At 44.2% G+C, this 13,679-nt stretch overlaps 1 protein-coding gene across 8 annotated transcripts in view; it reads left to right on the top strand.

Moving 5' to 3' along the window:
* The window catches only part of PPP6R3 (protein phosphatase 6 regulatory subunit 3), a 123,243-nt gene that overhangs the window by 38,990 nt on the left and 70,574 nt on the right, over positions 1-13,679 (top strand). The gene's annotated exons all lie outside the window — the stretch shown is intronic.

Raw genomic sequence — 13,679 nt, 5'->3', positions numbered from 1 at the left:
TAGGCAGTGAGCGAGCCCCTTTGCGTGTGGGCACCCACCCCCCGCCCCCATGAAGGACTTTTCCTCAGCACCCCCTTCTGCTCACACAGTGAAGCACCGGCTCTTTCTTAAAGAGAGATTCTCTTTACATCTCCTGTTTTGTCCAGCTTTATTTATTTATTTATTTATTTCTGGCTGTGCTGATCTTTGATGCTGTGCGGGGCTTCCCCCAGTTGCCGAGAGCGGGGCTGCCCTGCTGGGGTGTGCCGGCTGCTGGTGGCGGCGGCCTGTCTTGTTACGATTCTGGGCTCTGGGGCCCAGGCTCAGTGTCAGTCGTTGCTTGGGTGCTCTGCAGCGTGTGGGATCTTCCTGGATCAGGGATCGAACCCGTGTGTCCTGCATTGGCAGGCAGATTCTTTACCACTGAGCCATCATGGAAGTCCAGCTTTTATCTTCATATTATTCTTTATACATCCTGGGGGGAAGAATTCCCTTAAGTGAATTCCCATTCACCCTTGGCAGCTTGTCTCATATGGTTGGTTGGTTTGGTTGTTTTTGTTCAGGGGGCCCAGCCCCCTTTTCCTCCACCCTAGTATAGGTTCTCACTCTGCAGGTTTGGACTCTTCAGTTGCCTGCCTGCCTGCCTGAGTGGAGAACTCAGTCAAGGGTTCAGCTTTATTAATAAGTCCAGGAGCATGCGGTAATAAACTGATCTGACCGTCTGACTCAATAAAGAGGATACTTGTAACACACACGATCATGTTCTTTTGTCTTTATCCACTGGTTCGGAGCTGGGGGCAGTGGGAACAGCGGTACTAATTTCAGAACCCCACAGAGACCTCCAGCTTGAATTCAGTTGGTTATTTTACAGGTTCACCATGTTTTTATGTTTATTGGGAAGTATATATTATTGATAACATTTATCCTTTTTTTCTATTGTGATACTGGATCTCAAAAACTAAATCTGTCTGATTAAGCCTTTTTTTCCCCATACGCAAAATTTTACCATCATCAACGTAGCACATCATGGCAGCAAGAGAGTCAGACCCAACTGAGCGACTGGGCACACGTGGCAGATTCTACTGCAGGTTGCAGTGATTTTATCTCTGCCTAGCTTCTCTGACAGTATTCTGCCTGTAGTTGTTTAACATGGACTGTTCATAGAAGCTAATTCTTCGTCACTTCAGACTCCTCAAATAAATGACAACTCCAAGATCTTAAAGTCATCAAGAATCAAGGAAAGTCATCATTGGCTTCTTGAACTTGTTAACAGACCAGCTTTGATTGAAGTTTTATTTTCATTTTTTATGAAGAAATTTTCCTGTTAGAAGATATTCCATTTAGTATTCTCTAACTTTTCTGACTGTTGCTTTCTTGTGCGTTGGGGATACTGCAGTGACTGCTTAGTCTGCTGACGTCAACGTGTAGTGTGTGCTTTCAGCACAGGGATGGCATGATTGCATAATAAACAGTGCTTTGCCCTCTAATTTCACAACAAAATAGTCCATATCCCATTGTACCTTAAAAACACAGCATTTGAAGTCCAGATTTTCTTTTCTTGTTTTGACATGTTGGGCGTGCACTGGAAATAATAAAGCACTGCAGTGCAGCGTGTGGCACTTGGAGCACTGTTGTGTTACACCCGCGTCTGCCGTTTGTAGCCCAGCTGCAGCCCCAGGTGACAGGAGGCCTGCGTGTGGTCTCTTGTCACGAATGCTCAGCTCTGCCCTTCTGGTGTGAGAGCAGCAGGAGGCAGACTGTAGAGGAGGGCACGGCTGTGTTCCCTTGAAACTTTATGGACACTGACATTTGAATTTCACGGGATTAGTACAAAAGGTACCATGTTGATTTTTGCTGTTGGTTGGATTTTTCTATTTCTTTGTTTTTTTGTATGGAGGAACCTTAAGCATGTGGAGTTGCCTCATGGTCTTTCTGCCAGACAGTCTTTATGAAACCCTGATTCTAGACTGTACCTACATTTGTAGAGCCCTTCCTGAGTGCTGGGGACTGTGCTGAGTGCTCTTTATTTTCTTTTCATAACCTTTTATTTTACCATACATAGGTATGTAGCTTACGTAGATACATAGTTGAAAAATCAAATGGTATCACAAGATTAATAACAAAAAATAGCAGTCCTCTCTTTCATCTTGGCCATCCTGTCCTCTCTGCATCCTTGGATTACTCACCAGGGACAGCTCCCTCTGTCTCTTAGCTGATTCCTCATCTCTGCTTCCTTCTGCATTTCTGTGTCATACAACCGTAGGTAGCAGTTTCTGATCTATCTTACTTTCCAGTTATGAAGATGAAGGTTTACTTCTTTGCACAGCTGTTTCCCTCTCCATCTCCCAGCATAGTTAAAGCACAACTTTGGTTAAGATCAGTAGTAGAAGTATGGTATATGTTGTTTGATTCCTAAATCTCTGCCTTAATTTGCAAAATTCCTCTCAACACGGTAACGTCCATCTGGCAATACTTTTCCTTGGACATCTCCTTTCCAGAGCCCCTGCCTCGTGGCCTGCTTCACGCTGGCTTCTCTTGCCGTTGTCTGTAGCTGCAGTGCACCCCTCCTGGGGGTTGTCTTTGCTGCTCGGTGTGTGGGAGCCCTGGCTTCATGGATTCTGTGTCTTCTGCTTGTGGCTTACAGCCCAGCTTTTTTTCCAGTAGCTTCCTGAAGAAATTGTGAACAAATCTTTCCGAACTTGCAGGTCTGAAAATGTTCTTTTCTAGAATTACTATTGAGAAAACTGATGTCGTTTTGACTTCCAGTTCTTTTTTAAGTTTGTCTCACTAGAAAAGTTTAAATATTCTTCTTCTGTTTTTAAAATCTCTAGTCCTGTTGACTTTTACACTGTATCTTAAAGGATCTTCTCACATTCTGTGTGATACCATGTGTAGATCCTAAGGGGAGAGTCACATTTTTATGCACTGAGAAAAAATTTTTTTGGACAAGGGAGGTTGGTGGTGAATTAAAATATGTTCTTCTAAAATTTCTGCTACTTGGATGATGGACTTCCTGAATTGTTCTCCATTTTCTATCTTCTCATAAATTTGTTGGCCGCCTTCTTGGCTGTTGTTTCCTTTCCTTTGTCTGTTGTTGTTGTTTTACTAGAGCTTCCAGAGGAGTGGAGGATTGTGTGGGTTTCAGCCCACTAAGCATCTGGAAAGTTGCATAATCCTTTCTGTTTTTTTGTTGAGACTCCGTGTCAGCCCAAATGTAGCCGTGCCTTTTATATCAAACAGACTTCGAAAAGAAATTCATGAGGCTGTGTGGTGATCACTTCGTACAGCCTTCCTCTCCAGAAAGGGAAGTTGCCCTCTTAGAAAATCCAGGCTTCCAGGGCACCTCCAGCCTTGGGGTCTTGTCCATGTTCCTTACCTTTAGCACATTTCTGCACCCCCTGCTCACAGACGATCTGTCCTTTTCACTTACTGGCTCATTTTCCCCTTGGACGCTTTCTGTGATAGCATAAAATAGCTCTGAGATATGCAAAGCTACTTATTTTTTTCCTCCATGGGGCAAGTCCTTCCGTCACCCTGGTTCTTTTTGGGTGCCATGTGTTGGCAGTCTCTTCCTCTGCCCCAGAGTAGGACACCATACTGCTCGATGTGGGCTGATCTGCCCAGGGAAGGCTGCAGTGGAGTTAGTAGCTCGCAAGACCTAGACATGATTATCTATGACACATTTTGAGATTACTTGCTTATTACTCACAGCATAGAAAAGCTTTATGTTGAACTTCTAATTAACTAAAATCTTTGAACTTGTTTAACAGTTTTCTTATGTCTGGCAATACCCCCTACCCCCCCGCCCCCCCGTCACCCCATGGTGTCATATTTTTCAGTTTTTAAAAGGACTTTACATTTAAAAAGGACTTTAAATTTCTCTTGGTTTCGTCATGTCAGAATTTTAAAATACTGACTCACTTGTGTTTTCTGTACATTTTTGTCAAACTTGGCATCCTGGTCAATCTACTCCGATAGAGTCACTGGCCACAGTGCCGAGCTCCTCCACTGTTACCACCCATGCTCTTGGAGCTGAGTGCTGTGTGCCAAGTGAATCTTTTCCTGCCTGTGAACACACATGGGTCCTATTGATGAGTGTGTCCCGAGAGACATGAGGTGACAGGTCAGCCTGCTCCAGGCTGGCCCGGGGCTGACTTGCGTTCTTGATGACTGCTGCTGGGACCGGCCACTCACCAGCTTTCTCCGCCAGTCTTGTGGCCATGTGCTGTGCTGGGAAGAGCGCAGACCTGGGAGTCCACCTTTCATGGAAAGTTGCTGTATTAGGCCTTTTACTGTTACTGTGGAATAGCTGGAGGAGACTGTTTTTTGTAAGGGGCTATGGAGACTGTTCGTCCTGCTTGTGTCTCATACTCGGCAAGGTGCTTGGACACCTGTACGGTTGCAGCAGTCCAGGCTGAGACTGCCTCTTCCTGCATGCTCGGCTGCATGTTGGTGAAGCATTCATGACAGAACACACTTCTGGAGACTTTTAACTGCCAGTCCAGGGAGTGTTGAGATAGTCTCATATATATGCCTTATGATTATACTTATTCTGATTAGTTTGCTGGGCAAGGAATATGGTAGGTTAAAAAAAATGGGCAGTGGGAGGGCTTTAAAATTTGTGACCAATTTGCCATTTCTGTCTTCTGTTACAGAATTATAACCAGCTCCAAATTAACCAGGATAGTTAGCTCATTCTTAATCTGAAACTTGTCTCTTTTTGGTCTTCCTTCAGTGGCATTTCAGTTTTCTTCAGGATTTGTATCTGATTTGAAAAGGCTGTTCTCTTTGGGCACCTTGTCCGTAGTAGATTATGAATAAAAAAGGGGCTACTTGCTTCAAGTTGGGTGACTCAAAAACTGCATAGAACTGCTTTGCTTTCACTTAATAAAAAAACATGGGTGAGTTGGATTTTCCAAGTCTTTCCCCAACCCTGTGTTAGTACAGAATTCTCTTTTTTTCTGTCTGTGCCATTTTCATACCATTCCTGACTTGCTGAGGACTAACTTTCCTCCTTACAGTTCTATTTCATTTACTATTTAGCCACTTGGTGTGGCCTGTGGGATCTCATTAGTTCTCCCACCAGGGATTGAACCCTGGCCCCAGCAGCAAAAGCTTCAAGTGCTAATCACTGGACTGCTGGGGAATCCCGTCCTTACAGTTTTAGATTAGGAACTATTTCCTAATCATTTCAGATGACAGGTCTTTTGTTTGCATTGCGTTTTCTCCTACTCTCCAGTTACATGTCACTTCTTTATGATGTTTGAGTCAGATTTATTGACAACTCACTTGGTGTCAGAGATTCAGAGAATGCTGGACACTTAAGATGGAAAACCCTCTACTTTGAACTTTCTGATTTGACTTTTGTCATATTCTCTTATCTACACTGCGTCCTCCCTTTCAGTTGTGTGTACACACACACACACACCCCCCTCCCCCCAATAGACTCCTGCATCCTCCCTTTCAGTTGTGTGTACACACACACACACACACCCACACCCCTTGCCCCAATAGACTCCTGCATCCTCCCTTTCAGTTGTGTACACACACACACACACACACACCCCTTCCCCCAATAGACTCCTGTATCCTCCCTTTCAGTTGTGTGTACACACACACACACACACACACACACACACCTCCCCCCAATAGACTCCTCTGTCCAGCTGGGTCTTCCTTGCCTTTATTGCTCTGATCTCTGACGAGGCTCCTGGCACAAACGGATTGCTGTTGTGTCATCTTCACTGCTTCTTTTCCAATCCCTTAGTTTTTAAAATACACCCACACCCACACACTCCCACACAACTTTTTCTTGTATGTATAAGTATGTGGAAGTCATGCTTTGCATCTACTTGTATTGAAGTTTTTGAAGCTGGGGAAGTTGTGCACAGAAATTCATGTTCACTTGAGTTTTCATAATGAGAGTTTGTAGAGGAACACTTTAGGGGACACTGTGACAGGAGTGACGCTGGATGTTTTTGACTGGCAGTTGGCTGTTTAAATATAAACATGAAGTGGGCGCTTAAGGTCACACCCTTGCCAGATACACTCAGAGGTGTATTTGGAGTTAGCCCCAGTGTGTGGCTAGGTATCAGAGAAGGCACTGGCAACCCACTCCAGTACTCTTCCCTGGAAAATCCCGTGGACGGAGAAGCCTGGTAGGCTGCAGTCCATGGGGTCGCCAAAGAGTTGGACATGACTGTCTTCACTTTCACTTTTCACTTTCATGTGCTGGAGAAGGAAATGGCAACGCACTCCAGTGTTCTTGCCTGGAGAATCCCAGGGAGAGGGGAGCCTTATGGGCTGCCATCTGTGGGGTCGCACAGAGTTGGACAGGACTGAAGCGAGTCAGCAGCAGCAGCAGCGGCTACATATTTGCTTTGTGTATTTGCCAGGTGGCTCAGAATTCCAGGGGCAAGCCATAAATCTGATACATAAATATACAGCTAGGAATTTCAAACATGAAAATTAGGCCTTGGGGGAATTATGATTGAAATTGGAGGGTGAGGGGATAGATATTTAATGTGAAATCTCTAGGATTTCAGGAAGGGAATAACTTGCTTTTCAAGGAGGCTTTTGCAAGGCCTCACCGCCCTCTGTGAGTTCTTAAAACCATCTCTGGGTTACCTGCTCTTCGCCTAGGCTCACCCTCTCACATGCATCTTTCCTGTTCACGGTGTGTAAACTCTAGAGCTGATCTTGTTGCCTTGCTTTACTTGACTTTTCTGTCTGTCTTCAAGTGGTGACCGGTACCTGCAGTGCCCCACCTCAGTGGTTTTGCCTTCAGCACCCCCTGCCCTGCGGTACCTGCAGTGCCCACCTCAGTGGTTTTGCCTTCAGCACCCCCTGCCCTGGCCCTCAGTTCAGTCCCTCTCTTGGGCTTTGTGGGAGTACAGTGTGTGGGTGTGCCGCAGCTCCCGTTTCATCTCCTTTGGCGTTTTCCTCTACTTCTGTTCAGAGTCATGTTTTTCTGTGTACTGTGTTTAATCTTTGCTATCACCATCTTAATGGGTTTCCCAGGTAGCTCAGTGGTAAAGGATCCACTTGCCAATGCTGGAGACACAGGAGACGAGAGTTTGATCCTGGGTCAGGACGATCCCCTGGAGAAGGCAACCCACTCCAGTATTCTTGCGTACAGAGCTATCTTAATGTACGGTTATTTCAGGTAGAACAGAATGGCTCCCTCCCACGCCGCACAGCAAGCCTGCCCCACTCTGCTGTGTGTTCGTGCCTGGCTCTTTGAGAACTGGTTGCCTCACCTTCCCTCGTGCCTTCTGTAAAGGTTCTTACTTCTCGTCATCGGGACCTTCTCCCTGCTGTGAGCTCCTTCAAGTTATGGGTCTGTCCTCAGAGCTTGCAGGATCACCTACTAAGTCTTACCTGTGTTTTGAGCCCAGCTTAGGCCTCATTTTCATGACGTCTTTTCTGGCCAGGCTCTTCTCCCTGGAGCTCCCTTTCTGCAGAACAAGCTTGGAGTTTATGCCATTCATTTTCTGTATCTTCCTTGTTCTCAGTTGCGTTGTACTCTTGAAGAAGATAGGCAGCATTTATCTTGTTATTCCTGCATTCCTCAGTGCAGTGCATAGTAGCGCTTTAAAAGTGCTGGCTGGTTAACATAGTGCATATTAAATGGATTCTACTCCTTTACTATTCTCACAACCTGAAGAAGTCACAGATTAAAACTGGGAAGAGAGTCTGGAACATCTGGATGATAGAAACTTGATTTCTTTTGATATGTTCTTCAGAAGGAGCAGTTCTGGAGCAAATATAACAAAGCTGGCCCTGAGTTTGTATTGTCCTTTCCTGTAAAGAAATTGTGCTTGCAGCAGGCACTTTGATTCTTGATTTGATTAGTCCAGCCTCCACGTGGGGGTGAGGAGACAGTTGTGTGAGTTGCATACCTTTGCTGAGAATGGAGAAGCAGCTACTGTGTGGATGTCCCAGCCCATTGTGGTATTTTCCCTTAGTACTTAAAGAGGACTGCTTTCAAAGGCCTCCGTTACTCCTCTGTTGCATGCTTCTTCCTCTTCAAATGAAAATTGCAGCATTTGCCTTCAGCATTGCTGTTGGGGGCCGTTTATCAGTGACTCACTCCCTTCAGAGTGACTGACTGCATCCTCCTGTTTATAGGTGCTTTCCTCTGTCCTTTCCTAGTGGTGTGCCTTCCTCAGTGAACACCCTTCTTGAATCCAGCCTGCCCCACTGGGGTCTTGTCGGATGCTGCCCAACTCGGTTCCCTGCACACCTGAATCTGAGCTGGGCCCCGAGGCCCCCGGTGTCTGGACGGTGGCAGCAGTGGGTGAGCCAGTAAGAACAGCGTTTGGGAGCTCGGCTTGTTCACTCCGTCTTGTTCCCAGGCTGCTGGTCAGCTCGGCCAAAGCTCTGGGGTAGATGTGTTTGCCCCACATGGGGTAATAAGCAAGTTGTTTTGAATTAGGAGGCAGTGAAGACTCAGTTTTCTCTCAGACAAGTGGGGAATCCAGTTTTATTTATTTTTAAAATTAATCAAACATCGTTTCCCAATATGTTTGAGGGATCAAGGCATTTTTTCCCTTGTTTTTTTTTTAAATTAACTTAGGAAATGAAATGAATTCCCAGAGACATGCACCTATTTTAAAGTTTGGCCAGGTGTATCTTTACCAGGAGTGAGCCACTTGTAGCCTTCCTGATTCCAGCTAGCATCCTCCTTTATCTCATGGTGAAGAATTTAACATTTTACCTTTTATCCCTATGAGTATCCCTAGATAGCAGAGGTTAAAAAATAGTTCTAATTTTCTTGTGACTTATTTTTTGAGTTAAGAATGTCTAAGTTGCTTTATATATATATTTATGTATACACACACGTGAGAATAAACATGATTTCTCAGGTATGTTTCTGTTTTAAAAGAAAGGAAAACCATGGCCCATAACCTGTCCTCGCCCATCCCACATTGGCCCTTGTGTGGAAAAAGTGGTTAACTGTTGACTTTGGCAGTGGAAGGAGATGGGGAGCCTATTTTAGTACCAGGAGAGAAACTTTGACTCCAGTTGTAGCAATCACACGACTGTAGCTGTCTTGTCCCTTATGGCCACCTGTGACTCTTAAGCATCTGAAATGTGGCTGCTCCAAATTGTGAAGTGCTATGAAGTGTCAGAACACAAGAATTTGAAGACTTACTACCAAAAGAATAGTAATGTTTGAAATAGTTGAAATAGTAATGTTTAGATATATGAGGTTCAGTATATACATTTAAAGTTAATTTTACCTGTTTCTTTTCTACTTTTTAGCCACTTTCCCTAGGCAACATAATTCTCCTAAAAGAGAGAAGTAGGGAATGAGAGGGTAACAGGTAGGAAGGCTGGGAGTCTCCAAATGGAGGAAATAGGCTGCAAACGTCAGACGTTTTTTCTCTCTCTCTTAAGCAGCAGGAGGAAACAAACTACAAGTGTTTTGGCTTCCCTGATAGCTCAGTTGGTAAAGAATCCCCCTGCAATGCAGGAGACCCTAGTTCGATTCCTGGATCGGGAAGATCCACTGGAAGAGGGATAGGCTACCTACTCCAGTATTCTTGGGCTTCCCTTATGGCTCAGCTGGTAAAGAATCCACCTGCAATGTGGGAGACCTGGGTTGGGAAGATCTCCTTTCCCCTTAGAAGGGAAAGGCTACCCACTACAGTATTCTGGCCGGGAGAATTCCATGGACTGTATAGTCCATGGGGTCTCAAAGAGCCAGACACGACTGAGCGACTTTAAATGTAAAAAAAAAAAATGTGGCTAGTAGAAAATTTAAACTTGCATATGACTCATATTGCAGCTTGAGTGATGTTTCTGTTAGTGCCAGCTCTTCTCCTGTGTACCATGGATCCTGTGGTCTTAGTTTTTTTGAATGTTGAGTTTTAAGCCAGCTTTTTCACTCTCCTCTTTTACCCTCATCAAGTGGTTCTTTAATTCCTCTTCTCTTTCTGCCATTAGAGAAGTATCATCTGCATATCCTGAGGTTGTTGATACCTTCCCCTGCAGTCTTGATTCCAGCTTGTGATTCATCCAACCCGGAATCTTGCATAGATGTTAAATAAGCAGGGTGACAATATATAGCCTTGGCCTACTCCTTTCCCAGTTTTGAACCAGTCTGTCTTCCATGTCTCATTCTAACTGTTGCTTCTTAACCTGCATACGGGTTTCTCAGGAAACAGGTAAGGTGGACCAGTGTTCCCATCTCTTTAAGAATTTTTCACAGTTTGTTGTGATCCACACAGTCAAGGGTTTTAGCGTAGTCAGTGAAGCAGAAATAGATGTTTTTCTGGAGTTCCCTTGCTTTCTCTGTGATCCAACGAATGTTGGCAATTTGATCTTTGGTTCCTCTGCCTTTTCTAAACCCAGGTTGTACATCTGGAAGATCTCAGTTCATGAACTGCTAAAGCCTAGCTTGAAGGATTTTGAACATAACTTTGACGGCATGTGAAGTAAGCCCAATTGTATGATAGTTTATACATCTTTGGCTTTGCCTTTATTTGGGATTGGAATGAAAACTGACCTTTTTCAGTCTTGTGGCCATTGTTGAGTTTTCCACATTTGCTGACATACTGAGTGCAGCACTTTAGCAACATTATCTTCTAGGATTTGAAATAGCTCAATTGGAATTCTATCACCTCCACTAGCTTTATTTGTGGTAACGCTTCCCATTTGACTTCACACTCCGGGATGTCTGGCTCTAGGTGAGTGACCACACCGTTGTGCTTATTCGAGTCGTGAAGATCTGTTTTGTATAGTTCTTCTGTGTATTCTTGCCACTTCTGAATCTCTTCTGCTTCTGTTAGGTCCATAGTGTTTCTGTCTTTTATTGCGCCCATCTTTGCATGAAATGTCCTCTTGGTATCTCTAATTTTCTTCAAGAGATCTCCAGTCTTTCCCATTCTATTTTTCCCTCTATTTCTTTGCATTGTTCACTTAGCAAGGCTTTCTTACCTTTTTGGAACTCTGTGTTCAGATGGGTACATCTTGCCCTTTCTCCTTTGCCTTTTGCTTCTCTTCTCAGCTATTTATAAGGCATCCTCAGACAAGCACTTTGCTTTCTTACATTTCTTTTTCTTTGGGATGGTTTTGGTCATTGCCTCCTGCACAGTGTTATAAACTTCCATCCATAGTTCTTCAGGCACTCTGACTATCAGGTCTAATAATCCCTTGAATCTTATTCATCACCTCCACTGTATACTCAAGGGATTTGATTTAGGTCATACTTGAGTGGCTTAGTGGTTTTCCCTACTTTCTTCAATTTAAGCCTAAATTTTGCAATAAGGAGCTCATGCTCTGAGCCACAGTTAGCTCCAGGTCTTGTTTTTACTGGCTGTATAGAGCTTCTCATCTTTAGCTGCAAAGAATAGAATCAATCTGATTTCGGTATTGACCATCTGGATGTCCATATGTAGGGTTGTCTCTTGTGTTGTTGGAAGACCATATTTGCTATGACCAGTGTGTTTGCTTGACAAAACTGTTAGCCTTTGCCCTGCTTCATTTTGTACTCCAAGGCCAAACTTGGCTGTTACTCCAGATACCTCTTGACTTCCTACTTTTCCATTCAAGTCCCCTGTGATGAAAAGGACATCTTTTTTGGGTGTTAGTTCTAAAAGGTCTCGTAGGTCTTCTTAGAGCTGGTCAACTTCAGCTTCTTTGGCATTAGTGGTTGGAGCAGACTTGGATTACTGTGATTTTGAATGGTTTGCCTTGACACTTGAGATCATTCTATCATTTTGAGATTGCACCCAGATACTGCATTTCAGACTGTTGTTGATTCTGAGGGCTGTTCCATTTCTTCTTGCCCACAGTGGTAGATATAATAGTCAACTGAATTAAATTCACCAATTCCTGCCCATTTTGGTTCACTGGTTCCCAAGATGCTGATGTTCACTCTTGCCATCTCCTGCTTGACCACATCCAGTTTGCCTTGATTCGTGGACCTAACATTCCAGGTTCCTATGCAATACTGTTCTTTACAGCATCCAACTGTACTTTCATCACCAAACACATCCACAACTGAGCGTCATTTCCACCTTGACCCAGCCTCTTCATTCTTACTAGAGCTGATAGTAATTGCCCTCTGCTCTTCCCCAGTAGCGTACTGAATACCTTCTGACCTGGGGGCCTTATCTTCTGGTATCATATCTTTTTGCTTTTTCATACTGTTGATGGGGTTCTCCCAGCAAGAATACTGGTGTGATTTGCTAGTCTGTCCTCCAGTGGACCACATTTTGTTAGAACTCTCCACTGTGACCCGTCCATGTTAGGTGGCCCTGCACGGCATGGCTCATAGCTTCATTGACTTATATGAGCCCCTTCGCTGTGACAAGGCTGTGATCCATGAAGGGCAAAAACAACTCTAGGATTTTTCAGAAAGATGGAGAGTAGTTTGATTTTACCATTTCTCTCTTTGTTAGTATTTATTTAAAAGTCTGTGATTTGGTTTACTGTAAGAAATTGTGTTCCCTCTTATCTCTCAATCCTATTGAGGTATATAGCTAGGGTAAAAATTTTAGAGTACTTAAATTTACTGAAAATGAGCTACTGAAATTCTGACTCCTTTCAGGTTTTTTTTTTTTTTTTTTAGTATATTAGACATTTTTCAAAGGGCTCCATTTACCTCAGGGCCCCTGGCAGTTGACCTTTGTACCTGTTAGTTCACGCCTAGCTTGATTCCACTTCAAAGGTCAAGTTAGTAGAACTTAGGGGCAGGCCAGGGGTAACTGATTGACCAGTGCTATTTGCTTCCAGTCCAGTTTGCTGTTTGGCTGGAAGATAAAATAATGTTTGTTTAAGAGTCTACTGTGGTTTTATTTTATTTTTAAGCCTGTAGTATACCTACTCAGTTTAAAGAAAATGCACTGTGGAAATGTGTATTTTAAGGTGTCCTGATTTGAAAAATGCTATTCTAATTTAGGATAGTGGAGAGCAAAAGGAGTTAGGCATTTTAAAACACATAGTTGCCCAAGAATTCTTTTCATATGTATAGTAAAATAAGTATAAAGGAACATGACGCTGTGGGCTCCGGAGATTGGAGGAGATGGCTGGGTACGTGGGCTGTCCTGCTGGATCTCAGACCAGGTGTGTGGTGGCTCCTCATCCCGTGGCCTGGGGTGACTCTCAGGTGGGCGGGCAGCGTTTTTCCACAGGTTGACTCGGGGATGGAGGTACCTTCCATCTTTGGGCCTTACTGTCTGTCTCAGGGTCTTTTTTGTCATCAACATTCAGCCAGATGAAAAGGAGGCCACCTGGAGGTTTTGATGGCTCACAGCACATTGGAGAGAACGTTGTCATGTGGCCATACCTACCTGCCCAAGAAGCTGGGGACGTGGTCTAGGCAAATGCCCATGGACGGGAGAGAATGAGTGTGGTACATGGTCATGCCTGGCACTGCGTGGCTCCACCCCTCCAGGCACTTGCAGAGATGGCAGAAAGGAATGTGAGACGGGACACTGAACTTTACTGTGAACTACCAGATAGTACATGTGCAGGCCCCCGTGGTCACTGCCTCATGATCTTACCTCAACCCCGTTATCTTTAACAGCCCTTTAAAAGTATCAGAGCCCTTCTTAGCTTGCAGTCTGTGGGCTGGATTTGGTCTATGAGCCAGAGTTTGCCAACACTGGTTATTTCAGCACCACTGATAATCAGTTTTTTCTATAAACCAGTATATGATGAGTTACCTTTATAAGGTTAAAATTTTGGAA

This window comes from Dama dama, chromosome 2, assembly GCF_033118175.1.
Source record: "Dama dama isolate Ldn47 chromosome 2, ASM3311817v1, whole genome shotgun sequence".
In the NCBI taxonomy this organism is placed as follows: domain Eukaryota; kingdom Metazoa; phylum Chordata; class Mammalia; order Artiodactyla; family Cervidae; genus Dama; species Dama dama.
This window is presented reverse-complemented; position numbering and strand designations above follow the sequence as displayed.